The sequence below is a fragment of the Choloepus didactylus genome, chromosome 1, assembly GCF_015220235.1.
Source record: "Choloepus didactylus isolate mChoDid1 chromosome 1, mChoDid1.pri, whole genome shotgun sequence".
Lineage (NCBI taxonomy): Eukaryota > Metazoa > Chordata > Mammalia > Pilosa > Megalonychidae > Choloepus > Choloepus didactylus.
The window spans coordinates 195,039,201-195,055,821 of NC_051307.1; the positions used below are offsets into that span (position 1 = coordinate 195,039,201).

The following is a 16,621-nucleotide window of genomic DNA, read 5'->3' on the forward strand; positions in this document are numbered from 1 at the left end:
GCTATATTAGGTAACTTTCTTGGGGTAAAGTAGGAACATGTTGGAAGTTAAGCAGTTATCTTAGGTTAGTTGTCTTTTTCTTACTCCCTTGTTATGGTCTCTTTGAAATGTTCTTTTATTGTTTGTTTTCTTTTTAACTTTTTTTTCATACAGTTGATTTAAAAAAGAAGGGAAAGTTAAAAAAAAAAAAAAAACAAGGAAAAAAAAAAGATGCAGTGCCCCCTTGAGGAGCCTGTGGAGAATGCAGGGGTATTCGCCTACCCCACCTCCATGGTTGCTAACATGACCACAGACATAGAGGACTGGTGGTTTGATGGGTTGAGCCCTCTACCGTAGGTTTTACCCTTGGGAAGACGGTTGCTGCAAAGGAGAGGCTAGGCCTCCCTATATTTGTGCCTAAGAGTCTCCTCCTGAATGCCTCTTTGTTGCTCAGATGTGGCCCTCTCTCTCTGGCTAAGCCAACTTGAAAGGTGAAATCACTGCCCTCCCCCCTACGTGGGATCAGACACGCAGGGGAGTGAATCTCCCTGGCAACGTGGAATATGACTCCCGGGGAGGAATGTAGACCCGGCATCGTGGGACGGAAAACATCTTGACCAAAAGGGGGATGTGAAAGGAAATGAAATAAGCTTCAGTGGCAGAGAGATTCCAAAAGGAGCCGAGAGATCACTCTGGTGGGCACTCTTACGCACACTTTAGACAATCCTTTTTAGGTTCTAAAGAATTGGGGTAGCTGGTGGTGGATACCTGAAACTATCAAACTACAACCCAGAACCCATGAATCTCGAAGACAGTTGTATAAAAATGTAGCTTATGAGGGGTGACAATGGGATTGGGAAAGCCATAAGGACCAAACTCCACTTTGTCTAGTTTATGGATGGACGTGTAGAAAAGTAGGGGAAGGGAGGAAAGTAGGTAAAAAGCCAGGAACTGCGTGGACTGGACACCACAGAGCAATCTGTCTTTGGGCATACTTCATACAACACTCATGAAAACGTGGAACTGCTGAGATCAGCGAAATCTGTAAGTTTTTGCGGCCAGGGGACCCGCGCCCCTCCCTGCCAGGCTCAGTCCCGGGGGAGGAGGGGCTGTCAGCTCCAGGAAGGAGAAGGGAGAATTGCAGTGGCTGCTCTTACCCGAAACTCATTCTACTGATTCAAACTCCAACCATAGATAGACTGAGGCCAGACACCAGAGACTCTGAGAGCAGCCAGCCCAGCAGAGAGGAGACAGGCATAGAAAAAAAACAACACGAAAAACTCCAAAATAAAAGCAGAGGATTTTTGGAGTTCTGGTGAACACAGAAAGGGGAAGGGCGGAGATCAGGCCTTGAGGCGCATATGCAAATCCCGAAGCAAGGCTGATCTCTCTGCCCTGGGCACCTTTCCTTAATGGCCCTGGTTGCTTTGTCTATTAGCATTTCAATAACCCATTAGATCTCTGAGGAGGGCCGGTTTTTTTTTTTTTTTTTTTTTTTTTAAATCCTTTTTGCTTTTTCTAAAACAATTACTCTAAGAAGCTCAATACAGAAAGCTTCAAAGAATTGAAATTTGAGCACGTCAAGTCAAGAGCAGAACTAAGAGAGCTCTGAGACAAAAGGCAATAATCCAGTGGCTGAGAAAATTCACTAAACAACACAACTTCCCAAGAAAAGGGGGGTGTCCGCTCACAGCCACCATCCTGGTGGACAGGAAACACTCCTGCCCATCGCCAGCCCCATAGCCCAGAGCTGCCCCAGACAACCCAGTGTGACGGAAGTGCTTCAAATAACAGACACACACCACAAAACTGGGCGTGGACATTAGCCTTCCCTGCAACCTCAGCTGAATGTCCCAGAGCTGGGAAGGGGGAGCAGTGTGAATTAACAGAGCCCCATTCAGCCATCATTTGAGCAGACTGAGAGCCTCCCAACACAGCCCAGCAGCCCAGAACTGCCCTGGGGGGACGGCACTCACCTGTGACATAGCACAGTCATCCCTCAACAGAGGACCCGGGGTGCACAGCCTGGAAGAGGGGCCCACTTGCAAGTCTCAGGAGCCATACGCCAATACCAAAGACTTGTGGGTCAGTGGCAGAGACAAACTGTGGCAGGACTGAACTGAAGGATTAGACTATTGCAGTAGCTTTAAAACTCTAGGATCATCAGGGAGATTTGATTGTTAGGGCCACCCCCCCTCCCCGACTGCCCAGAAACACGCCCCACATACAGGGCAGGCAACACCAACTACACACGCAAGCTTGGGACACCAATTGGGCCCCACAAGACTCACTCCCCCACTCACCAAAAAGGCTAAGCAGGGGAGATCTGGCTTGTGGAGAACAGGTGGCTCGTGGACGCCACCTGCTGGTTAGTTAGAGAAAGTGTACTCCACGAAGCTGTAGATCTGATAAATTAGAGATAAGGACTTCAACTGGTCTACAAACCCTAAAAGAACCCTATCAAGGTCAGCAAATGCCAAGAGGCCAAAAACAACAGAAAATTATAAAGCATATGAAAAAACCAGACGATATGGATAACCCAAGCCCAAGCACCCAAATCAAAAGACCAGAAGAGACACACCTAGAGCAGCTACTCAAAGAACTAAAGATGAACAATGAGACCCTAGTACGGGATATGAAGGAAATCAAGAAGACCCTAGAAGAGCATAAAGAAGACATTGCAAGACTAAATAAAAAAATGGATGATCTTATGGAAATTAAAGAAACTGTTGACCAAATTAAAAAGATTCTGGACACTCATAGTACAAGACTAGAGGAAGTTGAACAACGAATCAGTGACCTGGAAGATGACAGAATGGAAAATGAAAACATAAAAGAAAGAATGGGGAAAAAAATTGAAAAACTCGAAATGGACCTCAGGGATATGATAGATAATATGAAACGTCCGAATATAAGACTCATTGGTGTCCCAGAAGGGGAAGAAAAGGGTAAAGGTCTAGGAAGAGTATTCAAAGAAATTGTTGGGGAAAACTTCCCAAATCTTCTAAACAACATAAATACACAAATCATAAATGCTCAGCGAACTCCAAATAGAATAAATCCAAAAAAACCCACTCCGAGACATATACTGATCACACTGTCAAACATAGAAGAGAAGGAGCAAGTTCTGAAAGCAGCAAGAGAAAAGCAATTCACCACATACAAAGGAAACAGCATAAGACTAAGTAGTGACTACTCAGCAGCCACCATGGAGGCGAGAAGGCAGTGGCACGATATATTTAAAATTCTGAGTGAGAGGAATTTCCAGCCAAGAATACTTTATCCAGCAAAGCTCTCCTTCAAATTTGAGGGAGAGCTTAAATTTTTCACAGACAAAGAAATGCTGAGAGAATTTGCTAACAAGAGACCTGCCCTACTGGAGATACTAAAGGGAGCCCTACAGACAGAGAAACAAAGACAGGACAGAGAGACTTGGAGAAAGGTTCAGTACTAAAGAGATTCGGTATGGGTACAATAAAGGATATTAATAGAGAGAGGGAAAAATATGGCAAACATAATCCAAAGGATAAGATGGCCGATTCAAGAAATGCCTTCACGGTTTTAACGTTGAATGTAAATGGATTAAACTCCCCAATTAAAAGATATAGATTCGCAGAATGGATCAAAAAAAATGAACCATCAATATGTTGCATACAAGAGACTCATCTTAGACACAGGGACACAAAGAAACTGAAAGTGAAAGGATGGAAAAAAATATTTCATGCAAGCTACAGCCAAAAGAAAGCAGGTGTAGCAATATTAATCTCAGATAAAATAGACTTCAAATGCAGGGATGTTTTGAGAGACAAAGAAGGCCACTACATACTAATAAAAGGGGCAATTCAGCAAGAAGAAATAACAATCGTAAATGTCTATGCACCCAATCAAGGTGCCACAAAATACATGAGAGAAACATTGGCAAAACTAAAGGAAGCAATTGATGTTTCCACAATAATTGTGGGAGACTTCAACACATCACTCTCTCCTATAGATAGATCAACCAGACAGAAGACCAATAAGGAAATTGAAAACCTAAACAATCTGATAAATGAATTAGATTTAACAGACATCTACAGGACATTACATCCCAAATCAACAGGATACACATACTTTTCTAGTGCTCATGGAACTTTCTCCAGAATAGATCATATGCTGGGACATAAAACAAGCCTCAATAAATTTAAAAAGATTGAAATTATTCAAAGCACATTCTCTGACCACAATGGAATACAATTAGAAGTCAATAACCATCAGAGACTTAGAAAATTCACAAATACCTGGAGGTTAAACAACACACTCCTAAACAATCAGTGGGTTAAAGAAGAAATAGCAAGAGAAATTGCTAAATATATAGAGACGAATGAAAATGAGAACACAACATACCAAAACCTATGGGATGCAGCAAAAGCAGTGCTAAGGGGGAAATTTATAGCACTAAACGCATATATTAAAAAGGAAGAAAGAGCCAAAATCAAAGAACTAATGGATCAACTGAAGAAGCTAGAAAATGAACAGCAAACCAATCCTAAACCAAGTAGAAGAAAAGAAATAACAAGGATTAAAGCAGAAATAAATGACATAGAGAACAAAAAAACAATAGAAAGGATAAATATCACCAAAAGTTGGTTCTTTGAGAAGATCAACAAGATTGACAAGCCCCTAGCTAGACTGACAAAATCAAAAAGAGAGAAGACCCATATAAACAAAATAATGAATGAAAAAGGTGACATAACTGCAGATCCTGAAGAAATTAAAAAAATTATAAGAGGATATTATGAACAACTGTATGGCAACAAACTGGATAATGTAGAAGAAATGGACAATTTCCTGGAAACATATGAACAACCTAGACTGACCAGAGAAGAAATAGAAGACCTCAACCAACCCATCACAAGCAAAGAGATCCAATCAGTCATCAAAAATCTTCCCACAAATAAATGCCCAGGGCCAGATGGCTTCACAGGGGAATTCTACCAAACTTTCCAGAAAGAACTGACACCAATCTTACTCAAACTCTTTCAAAACATTGAAAAAAAATGGAACACTACCTAACTCATTTTATGAAGCTAACATCAATCTAATACCAAAACCAGCCAAAGATGCTACAAAAAAGGAAAACTACCGGCCAATCTCCCTAATGAATATAGATGCAAAAATCCTCAACAAAATACTTGCAAATCGAATCCAAAGACACATTAAAAAAATCATACACCATGACCAAGTGGGGTTCATTCCAGGCATGCAAGGATGGTTCAACATAAGAAAAACAATCAATGTATTACAACACATTAAAAACTCGAAAGGGAAAAATCAATTGATCATCTCAATAGATGCTGAAAAAGCATTTGACAAAATCCAACATCCCTTTTGATAAAAACACTTCAAAAGGTAGGAATTGAAGGAAACTTCCTCAACATGATAAAGAGCATATATGAAAAACCCACAGCCAGCATAGTACTCAATGGTGAGAGACTGAAAGCCTTCCCTCTAAGATCAGGAACAAGACAAGGATGCCCGCTGTCACCACTGTTATTCAACATTGTGCTGGAAGTGCTAGCCAGGGCAATCCGGCAAGACAAAGAAATAAAAGGCATCCAAATTGGAAAAGAAGAAGTAAAACTGTCATTGTTTGCAGATGATATGATCTTATATCTAGAAAACCCTGAGAAATCAACGATACACCTACTAGAGCTAATAAACAAATTTAGCAAAGTAGCGGGATACAAGATTAATGCACATAAGTCAGTAATGTTTCTATATGCTAGAAATGAACAAACTGAAGAGACACTCAAGAAAAAGATACCATTTTCAATAGCAACTAAAAAAATCAAGTACCTAGGAATAAACTTAACCAAAGATGTAAAAGACCTATACAAAGAAAACTACATAACTCTACTAAAAGAAATAGAAGGGGACCTTAAAAGATGGAAAAATATTCCATGTTCATGGATAGGAAGGCTAAATGTCATTAAGATGTCAATTCTACCCAAACTCATCTACAGATTCAATGCAATCCCAATCAAAATTCCAACAACCTACTTTGCAGACTTGGAAAAGCTAGATATCAAATTTATTTGGAAAGGGAAGATGCCTCGAATTGCTAAAGACACTTTAAAAAAGAAAAACGAAGTGGGAGGACTTACACTCCCTGACTTTGAAGCTTATTATAAAGCCACAGTTGCCAAAACAGCATGGTACTGGCACAAAGATAGACATATAGATCAATGGAATCGAATTGAGAATTCAGAGATAGACCCTCAGATCTATGGCCGACTGATCTTTGATAAGGCCCCCAAAGTCACCGAACTGAGCCATAATGGTCTTTTCAACAAATGGGGCTGGGAGAGTTGGATATCCATATCCAAAAGAATGAAAGAGGACCCCTACCTCACCCCCTACACAAAAATTAACTCAAAATGGACCAAAGATCTCAATATAAAAGAAAGTACCATTAAACTCCTAGAAGATAATGTAGGAAAACATCTTCAAGACCTTGTATTAGGAGGCCACTTCCTAGACTTTACACCCAAAGCACAAGCAACAAAAGAGAAAATAGATAAATGGGAACTCCTCAAGCTTAGAAGTTTCTGCACCTCAAAGGAATTTCTCAAAAAGGTAAAGAGGCAGCCAACTCAATGGGAAAAAATTTTTGGAAACCATGTATCTGACAAAAGACTGATATCTTGCATATACAAAGAAATCCTACAACTCAATGACAATAGTACAGACAGCCCAATTATAAAATGGGCAAAAGATATGAAAAGACAGTTCTCTGAAGAGGAAATACAAATGGCCAAGAAACACATGAAAAAATGTTCAGCTTCACTAGCTATTAGAGAGATGCAAATTAAGACCACAATGAGATACCATCTAACACCGGTTAGAATGGCTGCCATTAAACAAACAGGAAACTACAAATGCTGGAGGGGATGTGGAGAAATTGGAACTCTTATTCATTGTTGGTGGGACTGTATAATGGTTCAGCCACTCTGGAAGTCAGTCTGGCAGTTCCTTAGAAAACTAGAGATAGAGCTACCATTCGATCCAGCGATTGCACTTCTCGGTATATACCCGGAAGATCGGAAAGCAGTGACACGAACAGATATCTGCACGCCAATGTTCATAGCAGCATTATTCACAATTGCCAAGAGATGGAAACAACCCAAATGTCCATTAACAGATGAGTGGATAAATAAAATGTGGTATATACACACGATGGAATACTACGCGGCAGTAAGAAGGAACGATCTGGTGAAACATATGACAACATGGATGAACCTTGAAGACATAATGCTGAGCGAAATAAGCCAGGCACAAAAAGAGAAATATTATATGCTACCACTAATGTGAACTTTGAAAAATGTAAAACAAATGGTTTATAATGTAGAATGTAGGGGAACTAGCAGTAGAGAGCAATTAAGGAAGGGGGAACAATAATCCAAGAAGAACAGATAAGCTATTTAACGTTCTGGGGATGCCCAGAAATGACTATGGTCTGTTAATTTCTGATGGATGTAGTAGGAACAAGTTCACTGAAATGTTGCTATAGTATGTAACTTTCTTGGGGTAAAGTAGGAACATGTTGGAAGTTAAGCAGTTATCTTAGGTTAGTTGTCTTTTTCTTACTCCCTTGCTATGGTCTCTTTGAAATGTTCTTTTATTGTATGTTTGTTTTCTTTTTAACTTTTTTTTTCATACAGTTGATTTGAAAAAAGAAGGGAAAGTTAAAAAAAAAAAAAAGAAAAAAGAAAAAAGACAAACAAGGAAAAAAAAAAAAAAACAAAAAACGATGTAGTGCCCCCTTGAGGAGCCTGTGGAGAATGCAGGGGTATTCGCCTACCCCACCTCCATGGTTGCTAACATGACCACAGACATAGGGGACTGGTGGTTTGATGGGTTGAGCCCTCTACCATAAGTTTTACCCTTGGGAAGACGGTTCCTGCAAAGGAGAGGCTAGGCCTCCCTGTATTTGTGCCTAAGAGTCTCCTCCTGAATGCCTCTTTGTTGCTCAGATGTGGCCCTCTCTCTCTGGCTAAGCCAACTTGACAGGTGAAATCACTGCCCTCCCCCCTACGTGGGATCAGACACCCAGGGAAGTGAATCTCCCTGGCAACGTGGAATATGACTCCCGGGGAGGAATGTAGACCCGGCATCGTGGGATGGAGAACATCTTCTTGACCAAAAGGGGGATGTGAAAGGAAATGAAATAAGCTTCAGTGGCAGAGAGATTCCAAAACCAGCCGAGAGATCACTCTGGTGGGCACTCTTACGCACACTTTAGACAACCTTTTTTAGGTTCTAAAGAATTGGGGTAGCTGGTGGTGGATACCTGAAACTATTAAACTACAACCCAGAACCCATGAATCTCGAAGACAGTTGTATAAAAATGTAGCTTATGAGGGGTGACAGTGGGATTGGGAATGCCATAAGGACCAAACTCCACTTTGTCTAGTTTATGGATCGATGTGTAGAAAAGTAGGGGAAGCAAACAAACAGACAAAGGTACCTAGTGTTCTTTTTTACTTCAATTGCTCTTTTTTCACTCTAATTATTATTCTTGTTATTTTTGTGTGTGTGCTAATGAAGGTGTCAGGGATTGATTTAGGTGATGAATGTACAACTATGTAATGGTACTGTAAACAATCGAAAGTACAATTTGTTTTGTATGACTGCGTGGTATGTGAATATATCTCAATAAAATGATGATAAAAAAAAAAAAAAAAAAAAAAAAAAAAGAAAAGTAGGGGAAGGAAACAAACAGACAAAGGTACCCAGTGTTCTTTTTTACTTCAATTGCTCTTTTTCACTCTAATTATTATTCTTGTTATTTTTGTGTGTGTGCTAATGAAGGTGTCAGGGATTGATTTAGGTGATGAATGTACAACTATGTAATGGTACTGTAAACAATCGAAAGTACAATTTGTTTTGAATGACTGCGTGGTATGTGAATATATCTCAATAAAATGATGATTAAAAAAATGCAAAAAAAAAAAAAATAGAAGGGAAAGTTAAAAAAAAAAAAAAAAAACAAGGAAAAAAAAAAAGATGCAGTGCCCCCTTGAGGAGCCTGTGGAGAATGCAGGGGTATTCGCCTACCCCACCTCCATGGTTGCTAACATGACCACAGACATAGGGGACTGGTGGTTTGATGGGTTGAGCCCTCTACCACAGGTTTTACCCTTGGGAAGACAGTTGCTGCAAAGGAGAGGCTAGGCCTCCCTATGGTTGTGCCTAAGAGCCTCCTCCCGAATGCCTCTTTGTTGCTCAGATGTGGCCTTCTCTCTCTAGCTAAGCCAACTTGAAAGGTGAAATCACTGCCCTCCCCACTACGTGGGATCAGACACCCAGGGGAGTGAATCTCCCTGGCAACGTGGAATATGACTCCCGGGGAGGAATGTAGACCTGGCATTGTGGGACGGAGAACATCTTCTTGACCAAAAGGGGGAGGTGAAAGGAAATGAAATAAGCTTCAGTGGCAGAGAGAATCCAAAAGGAGCCGAGAGGTCACTCTGGTGGGCACTCTTACGCACACTTTAGACAATCCTTTTTAGGTTCTAAAGAATTGGGGTAGCTGGTGGTGGATACCTGAAACTATCAAACTACAACCCAGAACTCATGAATCTCGAAGACAGTTGTATAAAAATGTAGCTTATGAGGGGTGACAAGGGGATTGGGAAAGCCATAAGGACCACACTCCACTTTGTCTAGTTTATGGATGGATGAGTAGAAAAATAGGGGAAGGAAACAAACAGACAAAGGTATCCAGTGTTCTTTTTTACTTCAATTGCTCTTTTTCACTCTAATTATTATTCTTGTTATTCTTGTGTGTGTGCTAATGAAGGTGTCAGGGATTGATTTGGGTGATGAATGTACAACTATGTAATGGTACAGTGAACAATCGAAAGTACGATTTGTTTTGTATGACTGCGTGGTATATGAATATATCTCAATGAAATGAAGATTAACAAAAAAAAAAAAAAAAAAAAGACATAATGCTGAGCAAAATAAGCCAGGCACAAAAAGAGAGATATTGTATGTTACCACTAATGTGAATTCTGTGAAAAATGTACAATGTTTTATACTGTAGAATGTAGGGGACCTAGAGATACCAATTAGTGGAGGGGGAATGATAATGTAATAAGAACAGATAAACTATGGAGGGTAATCTCAATGTTATGGGAATGCTCAGGAATGATTATGGTTTGTAAACTTTCTTGGATATAGTAAGATCATGTTGGAAGCAATAGAGTTATTTTAGGTTTTTTTTTTCTCTTATTCCTTTGTTTTCTTAGGGGTTGTTAATTTTCTTGGGGTATGGTAGGAACATGTTGGAAGCAATGTAGTTATTTTAGATTATTTGTTTTTCTTACTCCTCTGTTTGGACATGGTTTATTAATTTTCTTGGGGTATGGTAGGAACATATTGGAAGCAAAGTAGTTATTTTAGGTTATTTGTTCTCCTTAATCCATTGCTTTGTTTGAAATGTTGTGGGGTTTTTTTGGTTGTTGTTTGCCTGTTTGTTTTTAATTTTTTGATAAACAAAGTTAAAAAATTGAAAAAAAATCAGTAGAAAAATGGGAGTAAAAACTAAATGACAAATAGGGTGGGATGGGGGGATGGTTTGGGTATTCTCTTTTCACTTATATTTTTTATTCTTATTCTGATTCTTTCTGATGTAAGGAAAATGTTCAGAAATAGATTGTGGTGATGAACGCATAACTATATGATCATACTGTGAACAGTTGATTGTATACCATGGATGACTGTATGGTTTGTGAATATATTTCAATAAAACTGAATTAAAAAAAAAAAAAAAAAAAAACTCCTGGAAAGGTCACTGTGACAGAGCATATAAAATGTCTTGAAGTCAAACTACTAGGCTTCCCAGTGGCTAACAGAATTCAAACAGAGTCAAGAGGCTTTCCTGGAGGTTACTCCTATGTAAGTTTCACCTAGATATGCCAAATGCCCACAGTATAATAAGCCCAAGTCAACAGTGGTCCCAGATCCCTATTTGAGACTCTATAAAAAGGTTCACTCACTAAGTTTATTCTTCAGAAACTTAAATCCTTCAGAGAGCTCCTATGCCAGCTAAGTCCCAAAACCCAGAGGCAATAGACTCTTCAAGAACAGCAAACAGATGTGTCGCCATTTGCTCATAAAGTTGATACCCCTTTTCAACATGAACAGGTTAGGGTAGTCACTGCCTAGACATCTCTGAAGATGGGGAAAGTGATTAAACTAGAGGAAGGGGTAAGAACAGACAAGCTGGAATTTAACAAAGGATTATGAACACTGAATCTCTATATAATTTTCTTTTTCTTAGTTGCTATGGTATTAGAACAGCTAGAAAGAAAGAATTGAAATGGTGGAACTGTAACCCATAGCATCCTTTGAAATTTGTTCTATAGCTACTTCTTAAATGGTAATTTGAAAGCTATCACCTTTGTATATATGTTGTATTTCACAATAAGGAAATAAGTGAAATGGTAAAACTGTAACCCATAATATTCTTTGAAATTTGCTAACTACTTGTTAAATTGCACTTGGAAAGTTATTCCTTCTATGTATATATGTTACATTCTACAATAAAAAATATGATTAAAAAAATTGATTCTGGTGATGAATGCACAACTATATGATGGTACTGGGAGTAAATGATTGTACACTGTGGATGATTGTAGGATACATGAACATATCTCAATAAAACTCTAGTAAAACAAAACAAAAACGAAAACAAAAATCCTCATGCCCAGGTCCCACAACCAGGGATTCTGATGTCATTGGTTGAGGTGCAGTCTAGCCATTGAATGAACCATATGAGCAGCCCAGCCTGAGCTGTACTTGGGGCCCAAGGGTTGGTTCTCTCTAGACTGTGTGACACTAAAAAGTCTCTGGACCTATTTGGGCCTCATTCCCTTCTTCAGTAAGCAGGAGACAGTGATGTGGAATCTACAGAGCCGCTGGGGAGGGGCAAATGCAAAAGAGAATGTAAGAATACTTTGTCAACTATGGATTGAAAGAAACAAAATCTGTTAATATTTTCTCCTTTCCTGTTGGTCTCTCTTTTTTTAATGCAATTTTATTGAGATATAATCACATAACATACAATTATTCAAAGTGTACAATCAGTTGTTCACAATATTGTCATATAGTCATGCTTTCATCACCACAAACTTTGAACATTTTCATTACTCCAAAAAATAAAATTAAAATTAAAATAAAAAAGAACATCCAAAACATCTCATTCTCCTCATCCCCCCATTGTTCATTTACTTTTTTTCTTTTTTGCTTTTTTTATTTACTTTTTAAAATACAGTTTAATTGAGATACATTCACACACCGTACAGTCATCCACAGTGTACAATCAATTATTCACAGCACCATCATACATTTGTGCGTTCATCACCAGAATCAATTTCTGAACCTTTTCCTCACTCCAAAATAAAAATAAAAGCAAAAAAGGACACCTAAATCTTTCCATCCCCTGCATCCCACCCTATTCTTCGAAGATCTCATTTTTGTCCCCATTTTGCAACTCATCTGTTCACACACTGGATAAAGGGAGTGTGAACCACAAGGTTTTCACAGTCACACACACTATGCAATCTACATAGTTATACAGTTGTCTTCAAGATTCAAGGTCATTGGGTTGCAGTTTGACAGCTTCAGGTATTTCCCTCTAGCCATTCCACCTGTTGATCTCTCTTGAGGACTCCCGTCCTCCTCCTCCCCAGCCCACATCCAGACCCTCTATGTCCTTCACAGTGAAGCTCATGACCACCAGCAGAAAGCCTTCCCTGGCTTCTGAGCCCACAGCAACTGAGCCCCACAACACGGCTGCCTCTGGCTTCTGCACCCACTGCCTCACATAACAAGGTCCCCTCCTCTGCCCCTCATCTCCTGTTCACTCCAGATATCAGGATGGCATTGAGCTCACCCTGGTATCCCCACCAGAGTCCCAGTTCCATGGGTCTCGTCTTTGCCCCTCTAATCCATACTAAACACAACCATCTGAGGACCTTTCTAATACCTGATCTATAAGACCCTGCCTCTGCAAGACCCCCTGGCACTCACAGAGGGCAGTCCTGCTGCCCTGAAGGCTGCATTCATCCCACTTTTTGTTTGACTCTCACAGAACGCTTTGTTAGTTTTTTAATTTGTTGCCCACATTCAAAAATCTGTAAATTTCAATCAAATCTATATTTCCATCTTCTTTCATAAAAATTGATAATCCCACATGGTCAGCTGGGCAGAGGTAGCTCTGTCTGGAAAGGACATGTTCTTTCCAGTTGGCCACTGTCCCCACCACTCCCAGATGCTGCAGCTGGTACATCAGCTGCCTATCATCATGGCAAGGAAATACTGTTCTTTTTCTTACACCTGCTGGATTCACAAACTTTAATTTCCACCAGGCCTTGTAGGCATTTGGCTTTGTGGTCCCTGCTACAGGTCAAGCATGGAGGCATCTCTGAGTGCTTGTGCCAGCCATTCACTGTGCGTGGGATGCCCTCCTCCTCACCCCATCTTACCTCAGCCCTTCTCCTTCCTGCTAACCCCCACTCAGCCTTCAAGATTCCCCTCCAGGACACTCTATGGACTCCCAGAATGAGCTTCCCTTGATTACTGAACTTAACTCACTATAATATAATTATCTATGATTTTATTTATATTTCTTCCCTTTACAAAGAGGCCTTTTAAGGGAAAGGGTTTATGTTTTATTTATCTTTTGATTCTCAGCATCTTGCCCAGAATAGACCTTCTATTAATGTTCATAGAATTGTCATTGAGTGAGCACAGCAGGTGCTTGCTCTAGGATGACTGAAAAATGAATGAGTAAATGAATGTATGGACACTAACTTTTAAAGCCTTTTTCCTTTTCCACTCCTAACTTGCACTTGAGGTCACCAAGGATCATTACTGTTTGAATATACATTGTGCCCTGGGCAAATCACTTAATCTCTCTGCATTCCGGTTTCCTCATCTGAAAAATGGGGTGATAATCACTGTGTGCTTTATAGGGTCACTGAGGATTAAGTGAGTGAATGCATGGAAAGCATGGAATTGGGTGCCTGGCACACAAGCACTCCCCACAGTTCAGCTATTATTATCTTTATCATCATATGAAATGGTGTGTCTCTGGCCCAATTGAGCCTCTGGGAGACAGTCATGCCTGTGCTGACAGGAGGTCTGTGGTCCAGTTCAATCCCCACAGTTTGGGCTGCGGCCTGGGCATCTATTTTTTAAAGCTTCCTAATATGATTCTATTGTGATTGAGAACAAGAAGTGGTAAGTGCTCTGAAAGGCTGGCTTGGGGGAGAGAGCACAGGCACCTTAGTCAGCCTGACACAGAATGCTAAGAAAATTAGCCTGGGTGCGGGAGGAAGGTGCCTGAGGGGAGCAGAGGACTCTCCTGCTAGGAGAAGAGCATTTGCAGAGAAAACGTGATGAGTGTGGGGATTTGAGAAAGGTTCAGAATGGCCAGAAGTCAGGGTAGAGATTTGGGGAGGGCCAGGAAGGTCTTGTTAGCCCCAGCCAAGGAGCCTGGACTTCATCCTAAAGACATTGGGAATGTTCAGAGGAGCAGACAGAATCACACCTGTATTTTATGAAGCACAAGGAAAGGAGCCTAACTGGGAGGATGTTACAGGAAGGAACGTGGTCCTAAATCAAGGCTGTGACAGAAGGGATGGAAAAGGGGCTCAGGAATTGGCATCAGATGGATGAGACTAGAGGCAGGTGTGCAGAGAAGGAGAGGGGGACATCTACGGAGACCTGTAGGGGTTTGGCCTGAGTGACTTAGAAAGTGGTGGGTCCAGACAGAGAAGCAGTTTTCTGGGCTGCAGGCAAGCCTGGTGATTGTTGGGTTTGAGCACTCTAGGCCTTCCACATGAAGATCCGTGGTGGGCAGTTGGCTGGGTAGGTCTGGGGCTCAGGAGGGTGGTCTGGGCTGGAACCCCAGGTGGCTGAGACTTGCAGTGTGGAAAAAGTAGTGTAGGGAGAGGGTACAGAATAAACAGGAGGCTGGGAAGGAGACAGGAGAGAGGGAGAGGGAAGATGAAGGAAGAAGAAGTAGCCAGGAGTAGACGGAGGTGAGCAGATGTCACTAGGTAGAGATGGGGACAGACATGTAAGTCTGGGCAAAGGGGAGGCAGGATTGGGCGGAACAGGGCATAGGGGCAGAGGCAAGAAGCTGCAGTTAGGGGCAGTAGGGGGTTGGGGGTGGATGCCAGGGACCCTTATGAGATGTTCCCCAGACCACATTCTTCCCTCTCTTCCTAAAATGCTAAACTGCAAGTCAGGCTTGACTCTTGACCATGGACAGCATTGAACTCAGTGGGGGCTGCTGATTCTCAAGAACCAGAAAGGAAAACTTTGCTGTTTAAAAGCACATAATAGTAATCCTAAATTTTTGGAAATGCCCCTTGGCCTCGCCTAGTTCTCGCCTACTCCATGACAATGCGGTGCACATAAAAACAGGCACAAAGATGCGGTTGCCATTTGTATTTGGGGGAATCCAGATGAGTGACTGGAAGACTTTCTGTTACCTTCCAACGATTCTAAAGGTAGAAACAGTGATGTTCATCTCTAAATCTCATCTCTGCAGTACAAGCCAGCACTGGTATGCAGTGTGGGTGCTAAGGTAACATTTACGCAATGAAGGAATAAGTGATTCACAGCAGCAATTTTGGCTCTAGAGCAAACCAACACTAAAAGCACTCAACTAAGATTCACTTCCTCATGTAGGACAAGGGTCAAAGAATCACTCAGCAAATATTTATTGGCATTGTACAGATAACCACAGAGAGAGCTCTGTCCTCATGGAACTGATTGTCTAGTGGGAGGAATAGGGAGGAATGACCACACAAATGAGTAAAATGAAAACTGTGATTGATGACTAAAGGAGCGGTCCATAGTGCTGAAAGCCTCTTTTGGGGGGTCTGACCTAGTTTAGGGGGTCCAGGAGAACTTCCCCAAGGAAGTGAGCCGAGAGCTAAAGCACAAGTTAACTGGAGGAAGAACATTATGGACAGAGGGACAGCATGTGCTGGATGAAGAACAGCAGTGACTCCAATGCTCAGTACCTCTACACCCCTCCTGCACATCCAAACAATCAGTAAATTCTGTTGGTTCTACATTCAACATATACACAGAATCTGAACACTTCTCACCTCCTCCACTTCAACCACCCTAGACCAAGAACTATCATATCCTACTTGGATCGTTGCCATAGCCTCCTAACTCATCTCCCAGCACCTGCCCTTGTTCCCCTACAGTCTTTTCTCAACACCACACTGAGAGTGAGCCTGTTAGCACTTAAATCCGACCATCTACCTCAGCATAAAAACAAGGCCCAGGATAATGTGGTTCACCTCCTGCCCTATCCTTCATTATCAAGAATACGTGAAACTCCCAGCCTCTCACACCAACTGTTCCCTCTACTGGAACATGCTTCCCCAGATATTCACATGGCTCCTCCCTCCTTCCCTGACCTTGGACAAGTCTTTACTCAAAAGCCATCTTTTCAGGGAAACTTCTTATTCATCTTCTCCCACTAGCATATGACTATCTGAGGGCACACATTTTTATCTATTTTGTTCACAGCTCTATTACAACACATAAAACAGTGACTGGCATGCTG

At 41.2% G+C, this 16,621-nt stretch overlaps 1 protein-coding gene across 5 annotated transcripts in view; it reads right to left on the reverse strand.

Annotated features, from left to right (window-relative positions):
- Positions 1-16,621, reverse strand: part of CCDC13 (coiled-coil domain containing 13) — a 78,896-nt gene that overhangs the window by 61,054 nt on the left and 1,221 nt on the right. The window lies entirely within an intron of this gene.